The sequence below is a fragment of the Lacerta agilis genome, chromosome 2, assembly GCF_009819535.1.
Source record: "Lacerta agilis isolate rLacAgi1 chromosome 2, rLacAgi1.pri, whole genome shotgun sequence".
NCBI lineage: Eukaryota > Metazoa > Chordata > Lepidosauria > Squamata > Lacertidae > Lacerta > Lacerta agilis.
In genome coordinates this window covers 46,320,691-46,337,151 of record NC_046313.1, presented here as the reverse complement: position 1 = coordinate 46,337,151, position 16,461 = coordinate 46,320,691, and the positions used below count along the sequence as shown (strand labels likewise).

The window sequence follows — 16,461 nt, the reverse complement described above, 5'->3', positions numbered from 1 at the left end:
TTAGAGGGTTCCCCCCTCCCCATCTCTCCATTTGAATAACTGCAATAGCCTTTTCATCCTGGTAATTTCATTTTAAAAGGATGTGTTGTTAAATGGTAATCTATAATGCACGTCTACTTTTCCCCTCCAGATATTTTCTCTGCCAATATGTTCTGGTGGTCTGTTTTGAAACAGTCCATTTAATTTCTTTCTCTACTGAGTCAATGTGGTTTGCAAAATGTTCATTGAAAAATGACTCTGTAGGGATAAACATCTCTAACAGCATGTGGCTGTCCCCTTTGTTCAATTTTAATTTCTTTTTTTGAGGGGCAGACAAGACAATCTGTCTGCCACCATGAAGCTGATATCCTTAAACAGGAAATGAATTCTTGATCATGCTCCACAAACATAACAAGAGGAGTAAGTTTGGCTTTAATATTACATCTCTATAAAATCAATCTCAAAAGTGTTGACATTTGACTATAAAAGTGGAGTGGAGGGACAGAGAGAAAGAGAGAGACAGAGAATATTAAAGAGATGCATCTCTTGTGCTCTAACCAAATTGAAGTATATTCATTACAAGCAATTTAATAAAACAAGCACTGGGTGTTATCACAGCATGTATGAACCCAAAAATCATGGTCCTCCATGTTTCCATGTTGCCACTTGTAACTAAACACACTGGACGAGACAATGCAGACTGTCTGTTTTGCCCGCAAAAGGTGCCAGCTGGAATCCCAAATGATATCTCCAGGTAGGGCTGGGAGAGACTACAGGCAACTCCCCATTTACATAGACGTTATGTTCCAAGGCACTGCACGTATCAGTGAAATGACGTATATTTGAAACACCACTAGAAAAGCCTGCGCCCCATCCCACCCCTGCCCCATCCCACCTCTTTCTGTCACGTTTCTGTGATGTTTTTTGGTCACTTCTGGGTTTGGATTGATGTGTGTGTGCACAGTCACACACATCTGAATGTGTGTAAATGGGGGAGGGGTTTGCCTGTACTGGCCAAAATCCCAGAGAGACACTGTCAGTCACTGTTGCCAGTACTGAGGTAGATGGACCAATAGCCTGACTCCATATATGGCAGCATTCTACTGTTCCAACAGGCTGCATTTTCAAAATCATTCTGTGGAATCGACTACCAGTATGTACAGCAGAAAAGGGAAAAGGGGGGCAACTTAGATTAGAAAAGTGCAGTTTTTTAAAGAAAGCGGCAATCGTTTCAGATATGGGTAAATGAAAGATGATCAAACCTTATTTGCAAATATTGCAACCAAATTAAGCAACAATGCAGACTCAACACTGATCATTAGCAAAAACTCAAGATTACCCTTTTTAAAAGGCCTGGTGACAACAGACAGATTTTACAAGGACTATCCCCAACTGGCAATCCTAGTGCTCCAAGGATATCACTGAGAAAGCAATGCCTCTGGCAATGGTAAGTGTGGGACAGAATAATGATCCACCACTAGTTCTGTTTGGAGGCTTGTGGTTTGTTTATTCTGTTTAAGAACAACTGAGAATCACAGCTGGAGAAAGAGGAGGATGCTAGACATTATTACTTGTTTTGATTGCTATATGTTGGCACTAAGTGCCAAATTTCCTTTGGTCAATTTGAAAAGCTCAGTCACAGCTAGGAGTTAAGCACTCACACACTCACACAACCATTGAGCTGCCCCAAATATACACCATCTGAACACACCTTTTCTATGAAACCTTTGGCAATTACTAGTATAAGTAGGTGTGAATGAAAGGTGTCAGAGCACATTTTCCACATATACAGAAAAAGCAAGCAAGGTACAGTTGTTACGTATTGGATCAATTTTTAAAATAGTAAATGAAACTGCTAACTAAAACACAAAAATCTTAGACTTGGATGGTTCTAGCTGTCCACTTAAGAATGTGTGTCACATTCCTCCAGAGGTTCATCTCCTGCAATGGATGATCTTCCTCCTTCCTTAGGGGTGCATGCTTGCCCTATGTTGCTTGCTGTTCCAGGACAGTCCACTCTGCCCTAGTGAGAAATTCCTCATCTTGTCTAACAGTTCATAGTGTGGATAGGTGGGCCTCAAGTTGCTATACCTTCTCTTCCAGCAAGGCAACCAGCTTGCAATTGCTGCAGATATAGTTTTGCACATTCTCAGGCAGGAAGATAAACATGGCACAAGTGTTGCAGGTAACTGCAGCAGGACCCTTGTCAACCAAGTCTCTTGGTCCTATGTACACTGTGAGACAGCATGTCGGGCCTCCCCTTCAAACTTCCCCACTAAATGCCATCACAAACACTCCTGTTTACAAGTCCTGATCATGACCTCACATAAGCTGCAATCAGGTAAGTATGACTACTGCTGGCTGCTAATTCCTCCCTCAACTCACTTCCTCACTTAGCCTGGCTGCCTCTCAGCAGCAGCCCCTCCACTTAACATCAATGCATAGAACACTGACTTTCACCTCTGTTTACATAGGTGAGCATGTGTTGGTGCCAACTGCCACACATGACATCCATAGTGAGACAAGTGGCACAGCCCCACTCACCTTTAGTCAATTAAACCCTTACACTCATAAAACACATTACAGCTCCTATGTCTAGATGGATGCCCTCGCACCACCACCACCTAAGTTTCCATGGATAACTGGCTCTCACTCTCACTCTCCTCTCCCATCTTTTCTCTTTCATCTCAGAACTGTCCAGAATTTCCTTGTACTCGCATTGGTGCTGATGCCCCGTTATACTGATTATAGTGTTGTTTCACTATAATAAAAGAAAATGAATTAATGAGAAGCCAGTAATTAAAGCCCATTTCATGGGGAACAGGAACTAACTAAAACAAAACAAAACAAAAAAAATTCCATTATTTTTTATATTGTTTTAACTATGGCAGACCAACACAGCTACCTACCTGTAACAGGAACTAACTAATTAAGGCTCATTTAAAGGACAATTCATCACCAATGACCCCTGCTGAAATGGAAGCAATTAAAAGCAGAACCTACAAGGGGGGAGCTTCTAATTAAAGTTGTAAAAGGCTCTTTGCTGAATGTGACTTGCTTCTGAGTCACCTTAAAGAAGGATATTGGTCATTGGGTCATACACTGCCAGGCTAGGTAGTGCTACACAATGTACCACATGGACCTATAGTTTTATTCCTCTTTCCAAAAGCAATGCTAGAGGCTCATGATGTAAAAGCCATCTTAGGCTCAGTGTGACAGTCACTTGAATGTATTTTCAATGTGACAATCACTTGAAAATACAACTGTCTGACAAAGACAGATCTAAATGGCATACTGTCTGGATAAGCAGGTCTCCAAATGGTTTTGTCGAGGTTCGGCATGCTAACACAAACCAGGGTGAAAAAAAGGTTGCATTCTTCTTTTGAAAACCGTAAGAGATGTTGTGGGTGAGACACCACAAGCAAATCACTTGCCATACATTTCCAAGTGGGTACCATGTCCCAGCACACACGTGTGTGAATTGTGCTGTTTCCCCCTCTTTGAAATATTCAACATGCATTCCAGAGTAATAAGATTTTACCACTCCAGAGTAATAAAATTCTGCAGCAGAAACTTATTACAGCATGAATATTTTATTAACAGTCAAACTTATTTATAAGCTTCACTAACTTAATAGCTCAAACAGGTGCAGGAGATATAAACCACATTCAATCCAGCCGCATAGTTCATTTGACATGAGATGGTAAGCGTAATACTGCCCTCTGCTGTCTATTCTGGTTCAATAAATGATCAAATACCGGTAGTTTAACATTCCTCTACTGTATAAACCTTCCTGCTGCATATATCACATATATATGCTTGGATAGAATTGCTAATCCTGTCTCAGTGGTAGATTATTTTATACTGTTGTTTTTATGACATTATAATTTTTAATGGTATAAACTGCCCTGAGTGGTGCATATAAATGCTTTAATAAATACCAAAAATATTCCTAACTTTCAATATGACCCTGCACCATTCCTTTAATGCTTTACATGGACCAGCATTGATTCAGCACAAGTAATGCAACACTCAGCCCCCTTTTAATTGAAGGTTCACAGCCTTCCTCTGGGTAGGACCATTTTGTTCTTAGCTTGTGTGAAATGAGGGAGAAAGGAGGCAGCCAGACTCCTGGTTGTTGCTGCTGCTGCTGTTATTATTATTATTATTATTATTATTATGATTATTTATTATTATCATGCTCCAGGACTTAGAGAGGAAGAGTAGACAGCACTGAAGAACTAAATACATAAAAAGAAAATATGCACTAAATTGGAGGTTCTCATTTTCTTCTCCTTCATGGGACCACTTGAAAATTGCTGGGGATGTGGGTGGGGCCACTATGTTTTTTCTGTTCTACAAATCACAGGGGGGGGGTTCAACACCCAAACCCTGCTTCTCTGTGCGCAACAGGGCTGTCCCTCTCCTCTCCCTGCCCGGGGAATCTGGAGTGCCCCCAGAACAGTGGGGTGGGTGGGTGAGTGAGTGAGAGAGGGTGATTGTTACATCCAGCAAACTGAAATGCTTGTGCATTTGTAATAACATGATGTTGAATTCCACCCAAAGTTACATAACTTGCACATTCATAATCACAGTCTTGCCTTTCTAATGCAATGGATAAATATAAAGAAAAATAACAACCTCATTCTCCAAACAGTGCTGGGGTATGAGAACACAGGCCTTGGGCTGAGAAAGAGCCCTTTAACTAGTAAAATTTTAAGGAATAATTAGTAGACTGCACCTGTGCTATATTTAAGGAATCTCAGGTCCTAGGCCAGGGGTTTGTTACCCTGTTTGAAAATTCAGCCCTGTCCAAAATGGCCTCAATCTCCATTGACAGACAAAATAAATCAAGCACAGGGCCATGTAGATAATTGTTTGATGCTTCTACAACCTTTCCACTGACCACGTGAATACAGCCTGTAGACCACTATTGGCATGCAGCCCACAGGCTGAGAACCTTCACATTAAATGTGTGGTGTGGAGTAGAGGAGAGAGATGACTGGCTCAAGTTCACTGCTTTTTGCTTGCTAAAAAGCGTGTGTGAGTGCTCTCATGATTCAGTGGTACAAAATGGGAGCCTTTAATCTCTGAAGAAGTAAACAAAAAAAAACAGGTTGAGGACAGTGTTCAGCTGAGTGTGTGCCTGGTACTTGTGGCAGAAGTGCAGGGCGTCACTAGGGGGGGCGGTGGGGGCGGTACGCCCCGGGTGACAGGGAACGGTGGGGGCGACAAGCAGCGGCCCCTCCTGCCACTCCCCACGCACCGCCGGTCACCCCGGGAGCAGTAGCGCTGCACGGACGGGGTGCTCCCTCGGCCATGCGCTGTTGCTCCCGGGGCGACAGAGTGAGCAGCGGCACATGGGGGTGACAAGCAGCAGCCTCTCCCGCCATTCCCACGCGCTGCCGCTCCCTCCGTCACCCCAGGAGCAACAGCACACGGCCGAGGGAGCACCCCATCCGTGCAGCGCTGCTGCTCCTGGGGTGACCGGCCGTGCATGGGGAGTGGCGGGAGGGGCTGCCACTTGTCACCCCCACGCGCCACCGCTCGCTCCGTCCCCCCGGGAGCAGCAGCGCACGGTGTGGTGCGATGCTGCTGCTCCCGGGGCAACGGAGCGAACGACAGTGCATGGGGGTGACAAGCGGCAGCCCCTCCCACCATTCCCATGTGCTGCCGCTCCCTCCGTCACCCTGGGAGCGGCAGCGCACGGCCCGACAATGATGTGCGCCTCTGTCGTCAGACCGCCGCTTCCACAGCCTCCTTTTGAGCCACAGAGCTTAAAAGGGGGCCCTTCGGCTTAAAAGGGGGCTGTAGAAGCGGCGACAGCACTCCCAGAAACGCCCCGACCCCAGGGCGTTTCCTTTGCCACCCCGGGTACCGCGGAGCCTTCCTCCGCCACTGCAGAAGTGAAAATATGCAGCATAACCCGAAAACAGCATTCCCACGTGAGCAGATTCAAGAGAGTTCCCTCTAGTTCTGCACTGAACACACACACACTTCCGCAAACCCGCAGAAGAAAGTCTGTGAGTAAAATCTGAGCCCCACCATGAATTTGCTATGAGGCCTTCACCCAGCAGTGAAGAACAGCCTTCTCATGGTCCTTAATGTTTTTAATTTGCTGGAAGTCACTTAGGATGGCTGGGGAAACCCAGTCAGATGGTTGGCGCATACACACACACACACACAAACAAATGGCACATTGGAAATCCCCATTTGGTCTGTGAGGCTATTTCAGCCAAGGAATGTCCACCTGGTGTCAGATGTGGGGCAGGTTAAGATGTAGATGGACCCAAAGGGAGGGTGTTTGAGGCACTGCTGATCAGCTGATTGGCAGCCTGTTGAAAGTGCCAACAATTAGTTGATCAGCGGTGCATTTGAAGTGCAGGACTCTGCCCACCTGTCAAACCTGACCCATGGGAGGTGGGTGGGTGGGTGAGAAGGATCCAGCCTGCTGCTAATTCCAGTCTCCTACTACCAGGGCCGTCTCATCCATTGGGGCTGGTGGCGCGGCGCACCAGGGTGCAATGGCCTGGAGAACGCCTCCGCCCTCCAGCCCCGCTGGCAGCACCTGCCGGCAGTGCCCTCTGACTACCCGGCGGAGCAAGGGAGCTGGCCGGCCACGCCACGCCCTCTGGCTGCCCGGCAGAGCACAGGAGCGCAAGCCGGCCGGCCGCACTGCCCCCTCCGGCTGCTCGCGGAGCGCGAGCTGCCCAGCTGCGCCGCGCCATCCGGCTGCCCGGCAGAGTGCGGGAGCACGAGCTGGCCAGCCGCGCCGCACCCTCCGGCTGCTCGCGTAGCGCGAGCTGCCCGGCTGCACGGCGGAGCGCGAGCCGGCCGCCCTCGCCTCCCATCCCGAAAGCGCTGGAAGGGCGCGCAGAGCCCCGTGCCGCTCCACCGCCACGCCCCTCATTCCCCACTCGCCCACCCCCCTCCCATGGGGCGGAAAGCGCGGGAGGGAGGCAGCGGAGAGGCGGCATGGCGGGGGCGCTGGAGGGATAGCCACACCAGGGCGGCCGATCTCCTTAAGACGGCCCTGCCTACTACCCTGCCTAACTCAAATAATTTTACCTTCAGGCCTCTCTCCTGCCCCACAGTTGTGATTAATGCCTAGCATAGTCTTCCCTCCAGCCTTCCCCACAGAATATGCAGTGTCCTTATACCCCAACAACTTTTTGTATGATATGTTTAAAACTTGTGCTGGACTCAACACTTCTTTATGGCATATCCATAACAATATATAATGATTCATACGAAACTTCCAAAAGCTGCCTAATAGCATCTGAGAAAGAGCGTCGAGTAGAGCTTTGCTCTGTAGACTTTTAAATACTCTGGTGTTTTAGGTGCTGTAAGTAAATGCTGCTTCTCTAAGCTGGTACTAGCAGCACTGTGAAAGCTCTTATATATCCATCTTATTTCAAAGGGTCCCTCCAAACCCTTAGGCTTTTTTCTGGAGAGTAGTGGCTGCAGAGGGGGAGAAGGGCAAGAATAAGATGCGTTGCAATGAGTTGCCTTTTGCTCACATAACCATTAAGTGCAACCTATGAAAATGTTTTCTTACCATTTAAAAGCATTTTCTTTTTCTTTATAAGTGTATCTCCAGAAGACCTGCTCACTGAGTATATATCCTGATTTGTTTACAAAAAACTCATGCAGAGGTTAGAGTGGACTATGTCTAGTCTTTGCAGAGCATTCATTTTGGGTTTGGTTTTCGTTTTGATTTTTGTTTTTGTTTTTTGCAATTGTCCATACATCATCCGGTCAACCTTTTGTTTGTCTCACACTTTTCAGCACATTTCCCCATCACTTCCCTAACTGCAAAAGTCCATTCTTTGAAGAGGATTTGTTGTGATAGGTCAACATAACACTTTAATTGCACCAACCTGAATTCCTGGTGTACATTTGAATCCCTTCACCCAAAAAGTGACTGTCTGGAGACACCCAAGTGAAACTGCAGGCAAACATGTTACAATGCCATTAAAATTGGATAGGGCCACTATCCAATAAAGCTCTTCTACTAGGGGGTCACATAAAACTCCATCTAGTTGCCTTCATTCTGCAAGCTGCTAGGTTGTCAGTCTTGCAATAAAGAATGCACTTTCTAGATGCTTAATGACTGTCAGTGTCTGGAGTTTTCACAACTGTTTCCTAATAGGGAAATCATCAGTCATTTCCTTGCTGTGCCCAGAGCCCTCATATTTGCCCTGACCAGTTATGCCAATTACATCCCACTTTCTTAAGGCCTAATGTAAACAGATGCACTTACTGGCATCTGTTGTCTCATCAACCAAACCTCCACACTCCCTCTATTTTAATTTTAACCACAATTGGTGTTTAGATTTTGCCAATGCAGTTTTCTTTTCATTTGTGAAATGGCAAACTGTCACTGAAGATGCACACAAAATTTTTCTCTATCTACGGCTTCTAACCTGACAAACTTGTCTGAATCATGTCTGAACACTAGGTGGCAACCAAAACTTACAAACTTCCTTTAAACATCTCCTGGCAAAATACCGGTAGCTGGTGAAGCTACTTGATGTGAAATATTGCTTTTATGGGTTAAACCTAGAAATAAAATATATCCTGGATAAACACACAATAAATGATCTCACAACAGCTAGAATACATTGGTCAACAGAAATAAGGAACTATGGTCAGAGTAGCTATTAATGACAGAACCCCCTGGAATCCAAAATCTGATGGGTTTAAAATAAAGCGGGGTGAGTAAAACTGTTGGCTCAAATCTAGAGACACATTGTAAGCACTGCCCAAGAGCAAAAAATGTTATATACAGCCGCAGGGGGTGGGGAGTTTAATAGCACCTCTAATTCTGCTGAAATGACAAGTTGCTCCACTAAGGAGTCAGAGGCAGAGTTAACAGCTTTATTAAACCAGGTAGAACTCTATTGGACTCTTGGGTCACATGATCCATGCAGAATTGGTAACTGCAGTATTCTGTAGTGGTAGCTCTGCAGTGCAGTAAAGAGCAGGCTAAGAGCTCTTCCTTATTCCGCTATGCTGTCATGGTGGCCCAAAGAGTAAAAGCACCTGAATGTACAGCTAGATTCTCCAGTTTTATTTATTTTACTATTTATTTGCCAGATTTGTATGGATGCCTCACCCCATATGTTCTCTGGGAAGCGTATAGAACAAATAATGCAGTGTTAAGGTGCAATGCAATGATTAAACAGCTGGAGTAACAACAGCCTTAGAATATTCTAGCGGTGGGGGCAGGAGGCGCTAATCAGCAGCCAAGATTATAAACCAGAACATAACTTGGACCATAAAAGCTTTCTTTAAAGAACACAATATGTTCAAAAGGCCAAGGTGAATGTTAGCAAAGGTCTTCACTTGGCCCTGAAATGGCCAAAAAGATGACATCAGAAAAACTTGCACTGTCAGACTATTGCATAGCCAGGGTGCCACCACCTAGAAGGTCCTCATCATAGTCACCACCTACTTCTCTTCACTTGGTGGAATTGGGACCTCTGGAAAGGAGCTTAAAGACTGAGTAATATGCATGGAAGAAGGCAGTCTTCCAGCTAGTGAGAGAGTGGACATTCAGTTCAGTCTGCATTTAAATACTAACCTACCTAATCTGCACTTTCCAAAACAGTATGCAAAATGAAACAGCCATCCTTCAAAATTGGCACTTTTCTGAATTTTCCAGTACGGTTCTCTAGTCACGTAATGAGTACAAAAATGCATATATTACTGAAACTAACGTACAAAAATGCATTAAACTGGGGAAGAATTGGTATGCAAAATATTTGGCAAAATTGCATACAAAAATGTGTCCATAGAATAAATTTACTTTAAAACGTTGATGAATTTTCATGAGGAGTTTATATGTAAATGTGAAGAAGTGAAAATAGGGAGGAAATGAGAAATGGAGAAAAACCAAAACTGACAGATTTGTCCATATCTACTTCCAGGTAGGCCAGTAACAAGCCAGTTTCAAATCAGTTCATTTGAGATCTCTTTTCTCCCTCTCTCAAAATTCTAGGACTTTGGGCCATCCCATGAAACTGAATGTTTGGAAGATTCAGGACAGATTGAAATATACCTCTCCATACATCACATAGTTAAACTCTGGAATTTGTTCCCACGGGATATAGGAGCCTAGACAGCTTTAAAAGAGGACTAGACAAATTTATGGAGAATAAGGCTATTGATTGCAACTGGCCACAGTGGCGAAGTTCTACTTCCACTGTCAAAGCCAGGATCCCCCTGAATACCAATTTCTAGGAATCGCAAGTGGAGAGAATGCTGCCTTCTGCTGTGGGCTTCCCCTTGGTTGGCTATTGTGAGAACAGGCTGCTGGACCAGATGGGCCTGTTTCTTGGTCCAGCAGGGCTCTTATTGTGTTCTTATGTACCTTACAAAGCAGAGTTAGGTGGAAGTGTATAGCAGTATCTCCTTACTCAAGAGCTCAGTCTGTATTCCGAATAAAGTATTTGTAAAGATCTGCTAAACTGTGTACAGAAAAGCTTGTGCAAGTGCAATATATGAGAAGATAAAAGGATATTCTAAAGGTGGATTTTTGCTCCAAAATTGCACATTTAACTCCTCAGTTACTACTGTACACTGCTTATTAAATTTTACTATTACAATAGTAATAAACAGTAGGTAGTACTGAAAATTGTTTAACTCAGCACTGTCCAGGCCATATTCTAGGCCCCCAAAAGTAGGATACAGAGTATGCCTAATATGTGCTGTTCAGACCACTATAATTTATGCACATGTAACTATGTACTAGAATACAGCCAAAGATTGCAATCCAGCTAGATACTGGACTATTCATGCAGAGGGACTTTGTTTTTTCTTCTTTTCCTTAACAGCTGCCCTCTTGTCACATTGTGAGCAGCTCTTGAACCTTCCCTCCTCACCTTCACCAGAGTAGCCTGAAATGTTGTGCCTGTGCAGTGTGGGTGGGGTCTGCATTTCAGAAAAAGCTCTACTTTGTGCCTTCAAGACAGTGCCCATAAATAAATAAAAATGAAGAACAGCTCATGAGTACCATTGTTCCCACTTTGGAGACCAGCAAACCCCCATAAATATACCGTATATTGCTTCCCTTGCTTTCTCTACAATTCATGCTCTGTTCAAACGACACTCCCCAGGCTCTTAATGTGTATGTAATACATGTCTATAACTACAGTAAAAAAGTAACATCTATTAAATTCTAGAGAGTACAGAACAGCAGTGACAGAAAGATAAATGTCTCCTGTGACACTTATTAATGAAGGAGAGGAAGAATCATGGTACTTCTACACCTCCCTCTTTACATCACCATGGGCTGAGTCTTCCCTCTATATGGCAGTAATTTAAGTTGAATGCTGTGAATTACAAGCAGGGCCTAAACTATGCTGCAGGGCTCAATGTGGATAATACTTTTCCCATTTATATGTAATTTTAAAACAAACTGGACAACCGGGCTAACAGATGACAACTTCCCATGTCTTCAGCTTCTAGCCAACAGTGTGGCTTAATTACAATCCTTAATTGCAAACATAAAATAACCACATGGTTTTAATCTTGAGGAGGGAACAAACATGTTCAACAGCAAACCATGAGAATAAATGTGCATGGACCATGGTAATCACTTATTATATGCACCAGATTTTCATGAGCTTCTTCAGATTCAGTTGCAACCTCAGTTCTCCAGCTACGTACAGGGGAAATCAACTCTTGCACATTGCAAAGGCAAGTCAAGTGGGAAAGCCAATGTACTTCTGGCATAGCTAAAAACAATGAAGCAGAGTGCTTGGCACAAAGCATATTGGTAGTTCTCCTTGGAGAATCTCAGGGTTACTGTAAACAGACTCGGGGGTGGGGGTGGGGAGATCTGGACAATTCTAGTGGGGAAATGAAAATGACCTCTGATATCAGTAGCTGATCAAGGGGTGGTATGTCTTATCAACAGGGATGAGCCATAATGGTTTAAATGGAATCTCCATATTAAGAGTTTATATATACCTATAAATACAAGTGCTGGGGACAATCAACGAGAAAAGTCTTTTGCCTTCATGCCCTCCTTACCAGAAGCATCTTGAAAAGGATACCGTTGGAAACTCCTACCCATTACATACCTGAGGAAGCACTAGGCACAATCCATACAATCCATTTATTGCAGTGAAAAGAAGAGTCACTCAAATTTACGTATTTTCTTTACTTGCCCAGGATGCCATGAGGAGTATAGATTTTGTTTTATATATCTGGAGAGCCTTTTGATTTTAAACTTCAGCATCAATAGTCTGGCCTTATACATCCTGCAACTGACTTCTTAGTGCATAATTTCCCAAGCGTATATGCTAGTGAACTACCAGCTGCTTATCATAAAAAAGAATGTTTTAACAACTGCATCTGCCAGTCTACCTGCAGAGAGTAAGCATACTGACTACTTCTAAACTTTGCTACAGCCCCGTGGAATTTTATTTATTATGCTGTCATTCGAGAATTCTTTGGGTTATATTCTTTTAATCTGAATGCATTTCTCCCTTATGTCTTACTTCATGCTGTCAGAGATCTGGAGTTTGGTATATAAACTTTCCCATCTGGAACTAGTAAGCTTTTTCTCAACAGTGACTGATATTTTATAGAAACTCGTACAGCATGTATTTTCTGCTGGCTTCCAAACTCCATCCAAATATAATTGCATCACTCAATTATTGCTATTGTTATTGTTCAGTTAGTTGGTACTTTTTTCTTTTCTTATTCAGGAGTATATATCTCCTACAGTGGAAAGGGGGGAAAGGGAAAAGGGGGCATGCTGTTTCCTTGCACAAATATTGTATTTTTAGAGTCTTAGAAGATCTCTACCAAATTAGACAAAAATGAAGGTTCCATCGATCTGAGTTTGAATTTAGAAACCCAAAAGATGGAAACAAAGGCAGGCAACCAGGCTGCCCCTTGTTCCTCCACTCTTGTATCAAGCGTAGCCAGGTGAAAAAGAGGACAGGGTTCCCAGAGCTTTCATGTGGGAAGTCTAGGTTTTAAGAACAATGAAGCAGCAATTGCTCGCACAGTTCTGAACACACACATTAGATGAAAGTGTGGACTACCTGAATGATGCTCATGTACCACTAGTGATCTGAGGACCACACTTTGATAATCCCTGTTCTAGATTGTCAGGATGTCGATCATCATCAAGTATCACTTTCATTTCGTAAAAGTTTTCTCTATGCACACCTTTGCAAATAAATACTAGATCTCAGAAACTTGGATCCAGTCTCATATGGGATAACATGAAGAAATGTACCATGAAGCAGCAGGATGTAAGCACACTTTGAAGTCATTTCAACATTACAATGGCTTCCTACAATCCTGGAAAATGCTTCAGAGAGTAACTGTACAAAACCAATTCAACTGAAATTCCACAACATGACTGCAGGCATTTGCATGTCCAAGAACAACCTCAAAAATGAATGTGTGAAGTAACCATCTACAAGATTTCACAATATATTATGTGTTTGATATATTTGCACTGCCCCCAGTAACTCTTCAGCTCCTAATGCTCCAGAATACACAATCCCCTATGTGAGCCAATATGTTATTCAGACCATGAGTTTTGTGCCCCAGTGGATTCTCTCAGTACGGTGAAATTATTGACATTTTTCTACTGGACAGGAAATCATAATTCTGTTAATAGCTAAGTGGCCTGCAGTTCCTGAATTATAGTCCCTGCTCTCTCTTTAATAAGAGAACTATTGATTCTCACTCTTTGCGTGGAAAAGCATGCCAATAAACACAGCCCAAGTCTCTTTGCTTGCTATATAGCATATCAATTACACGTATATGGAACACAGAGTGTTTGTATTCATGCTACATTCTACAGAATTATTAAATGTGGTTAAAGTATGTTTCTTAATTATATATCTGTGTGTGTGTGTGTGTGTGTGTGTGTGTAGACACATACACACACAGTTGTAAAACAGTTACAGTGGTGCCCCGCTAGACGAAAAGAATTCGTTCTACGAATTTTTTCGTCTAGCGGTTTTTTCGTCTAGCGAAGCGGCAATGTAAACCGCGGTTTTCGCTAGACGAAAAAAAAAGACGAAAAATTTTCGTCTTGCAAGGCAGCCCCATAGACTTTTTCGTCTTGCGGGGCAGCCTCCCGCTAGACGAATGCATTCGTCTAGCGAGTTTTTCGTCTAGCGAGGCATTCGTCTAGCGGGGCACCACTGTATTTTTTTTTATAGAATCATAGAATCATGGAGTTGGAAGAGACCACAAGGGCCATCCAGTCCAACCCCCTGCCAAGCAGGAAACACCATCAAAGCATTCCTGACAGATGGACTTTCCTTTAAAAAGCTCAACAACTTTTTGTGCCCAGATTTTTACTTCTTGAAATATGACAGCCCTATATATATATCCCATCCTTCATCCTTGAACCCCAGGGCAGTCTACAAGTCAAACAGTCAACAAAATTGTCTCTTAAATAAATATCCACGTACTCTATACCAAACTTACTCTATGTTCCTACAGTCATACCTCAGGTTGCGAACGCTGCGGGTTACGTTTTTTCGGGTTGCACTCGTGCCGAACCTGGAAGTACTGGAACGGGTTACTTTCGGGTTTCGACGCTCGCGCATGCGCAGCAACGCTAAATCACATTTTGTGCATATGCAGAAGTGCCGAATCGCAACCTGCATGTGCGCAGAAGCGGTGCTGCGGGTTGTGAATGCTACGGATTGCGAACATGCCTCCTGCACGGATCACGTTCACAACCCGAGTGTCCACTGTACTATATATTCCTTCTAACACATCTATAGTCCTACCATCCTAAACCTTTAATAGAGATCAGTATGGGGATGTATATAGGATTGTCCTACCTAATGGGAAGTAAATGCCTTTGAATTCAAACTGCATTGAATCCTTGGCAAACTTTCTTTAAATTGCACTGTTAATCACCTTTCCCTACACCTCAGTTTTTATGCATGCAATGTTAGAGACCTTCCAATGATGCATTTCAAGTAGTTCGATATGATTAGGATTACTGTCATCTTAGTACTTTAGATTACAATATATCAACTGGCAGTAAGATTATCTGGAGATGTGTGCACCAAAAGAACACACCTCAACTACCTTTCCTCCCAACTTGGTTGATAAAATGACATTAATTTTTATGAAAAGAGAGGCTCTTAAAAACTGTAGGCTACACTACCTCTGCATATACACACCTTTTATATAAAAAGAAAAGAAGCTTTGCTCTTAATAAAAAGAAAGCAGCTCCTACACGTAAATGTGTTTTTCCCGTCCTGTCCTACTTGTTAATTCCTTATGCTGTAGTCAGGGCACTCATCAAGTAATTTCTCAGGTCACAAATCATTTTGGGAAAACACACTGCTCAACTACCAGGTTTTCATAAACCACCCCACACAACCCTTAACACACAAAATTTACAGAACAATTTTAAGCAAATGTCACATTGGAGAGATGATTGTCCTTCCAAACAGCAGCTACATCAATACAAGATTATAATGGCAAGAGGTCTAATCTGCTGGTCGATGTAAGACCTGAGCGCTATGCTAAAACTCTGACCTACATTGGCTATATCTGATAAGTGATGAGTGTCTGGGGATGTTATGCTTCTGACTACTAATGCTGTGCCCTGACAAAGGTATTTGCGAGTTGGTTCAAGGTCCTCAAGTGGCAGATAGATGGGCACTATCAGACTTGCCAATAATAGGTTACAGCGGTACCTCGGATTACATATGCTTCAGGTTGCATACGCTTCAGGTTAAGAACTCCGCTAACCCAGAAATAATGCTTCAGGTTAAGAACTTTGCTTCCCGATAAGAACAGAAATCGTATTCTGGTGGCGCAGTGGCAGTGGGAGGTCCCATTAGCTAAAGTGGTGCTTCAGGTTAAGAACATTTTCAAGTTAAGAACGGACCTCCGGAACGGATTAAGTACTTAACCAGAGGTACCACTGTATTCAAAAGAAAAACAAATGTGTTCAGATTTGTGACTTTTTCTTCTACAAAAACCAGAAACCTCCAGGATCTGGCCTATGCCCCAAACCAAGCTAATTTGTTTCCCAGGAATTCATGAAATGTGTGAGTAGTATCAGACTGGTAATTATCCTGCATTTACCTTGACTCCATTTAGAAACAGATTCCTTTACACAAGGACAAAGAAAGACCCAAACTAACAAAACAGGGAGCTCAAATGGCATTTCTACAGATTTATATGTCAAATGGTGTTTGAGTGTGACTGATTTTTCAATCAGAAATGACTGAGTAGTTCACATGATGACCCTGAGCTACTCCTCAGAATGCGAGGCTTTCCAAAATGCAAAAGGCAATACAAAATTGTCTAAAGCAAAGGGCACAATGCAAAGAACAGAAATGTTAACAAATGTGTTTCAGTCTTAGATATCTACTGTGAAAACCACATCCTTGTATTTAACTCTCTCCTCCTACTCTGCTATGTCTAGCAGTGCTTATTCACATCATAAATGCACAGTATATTTCCCAAGCA

At 43.3% G+C, this 16,461-nt stretch overlaps 1 protein-coding gene across 3 annotated transcripts in view; it reads right to left on the bottom strand.

Annotated features, from left to right (window-relative positions):
• KCNIP1 (potassium voltage-gated channel interacting protein 1) overlaps positions 1 to 16,461 on the bottom strand; it is a 307,522-nt gene that overhangs the window by 167,366 nt on the left and 123,695 nt on the right. The window lies entirely within an intron of this gene.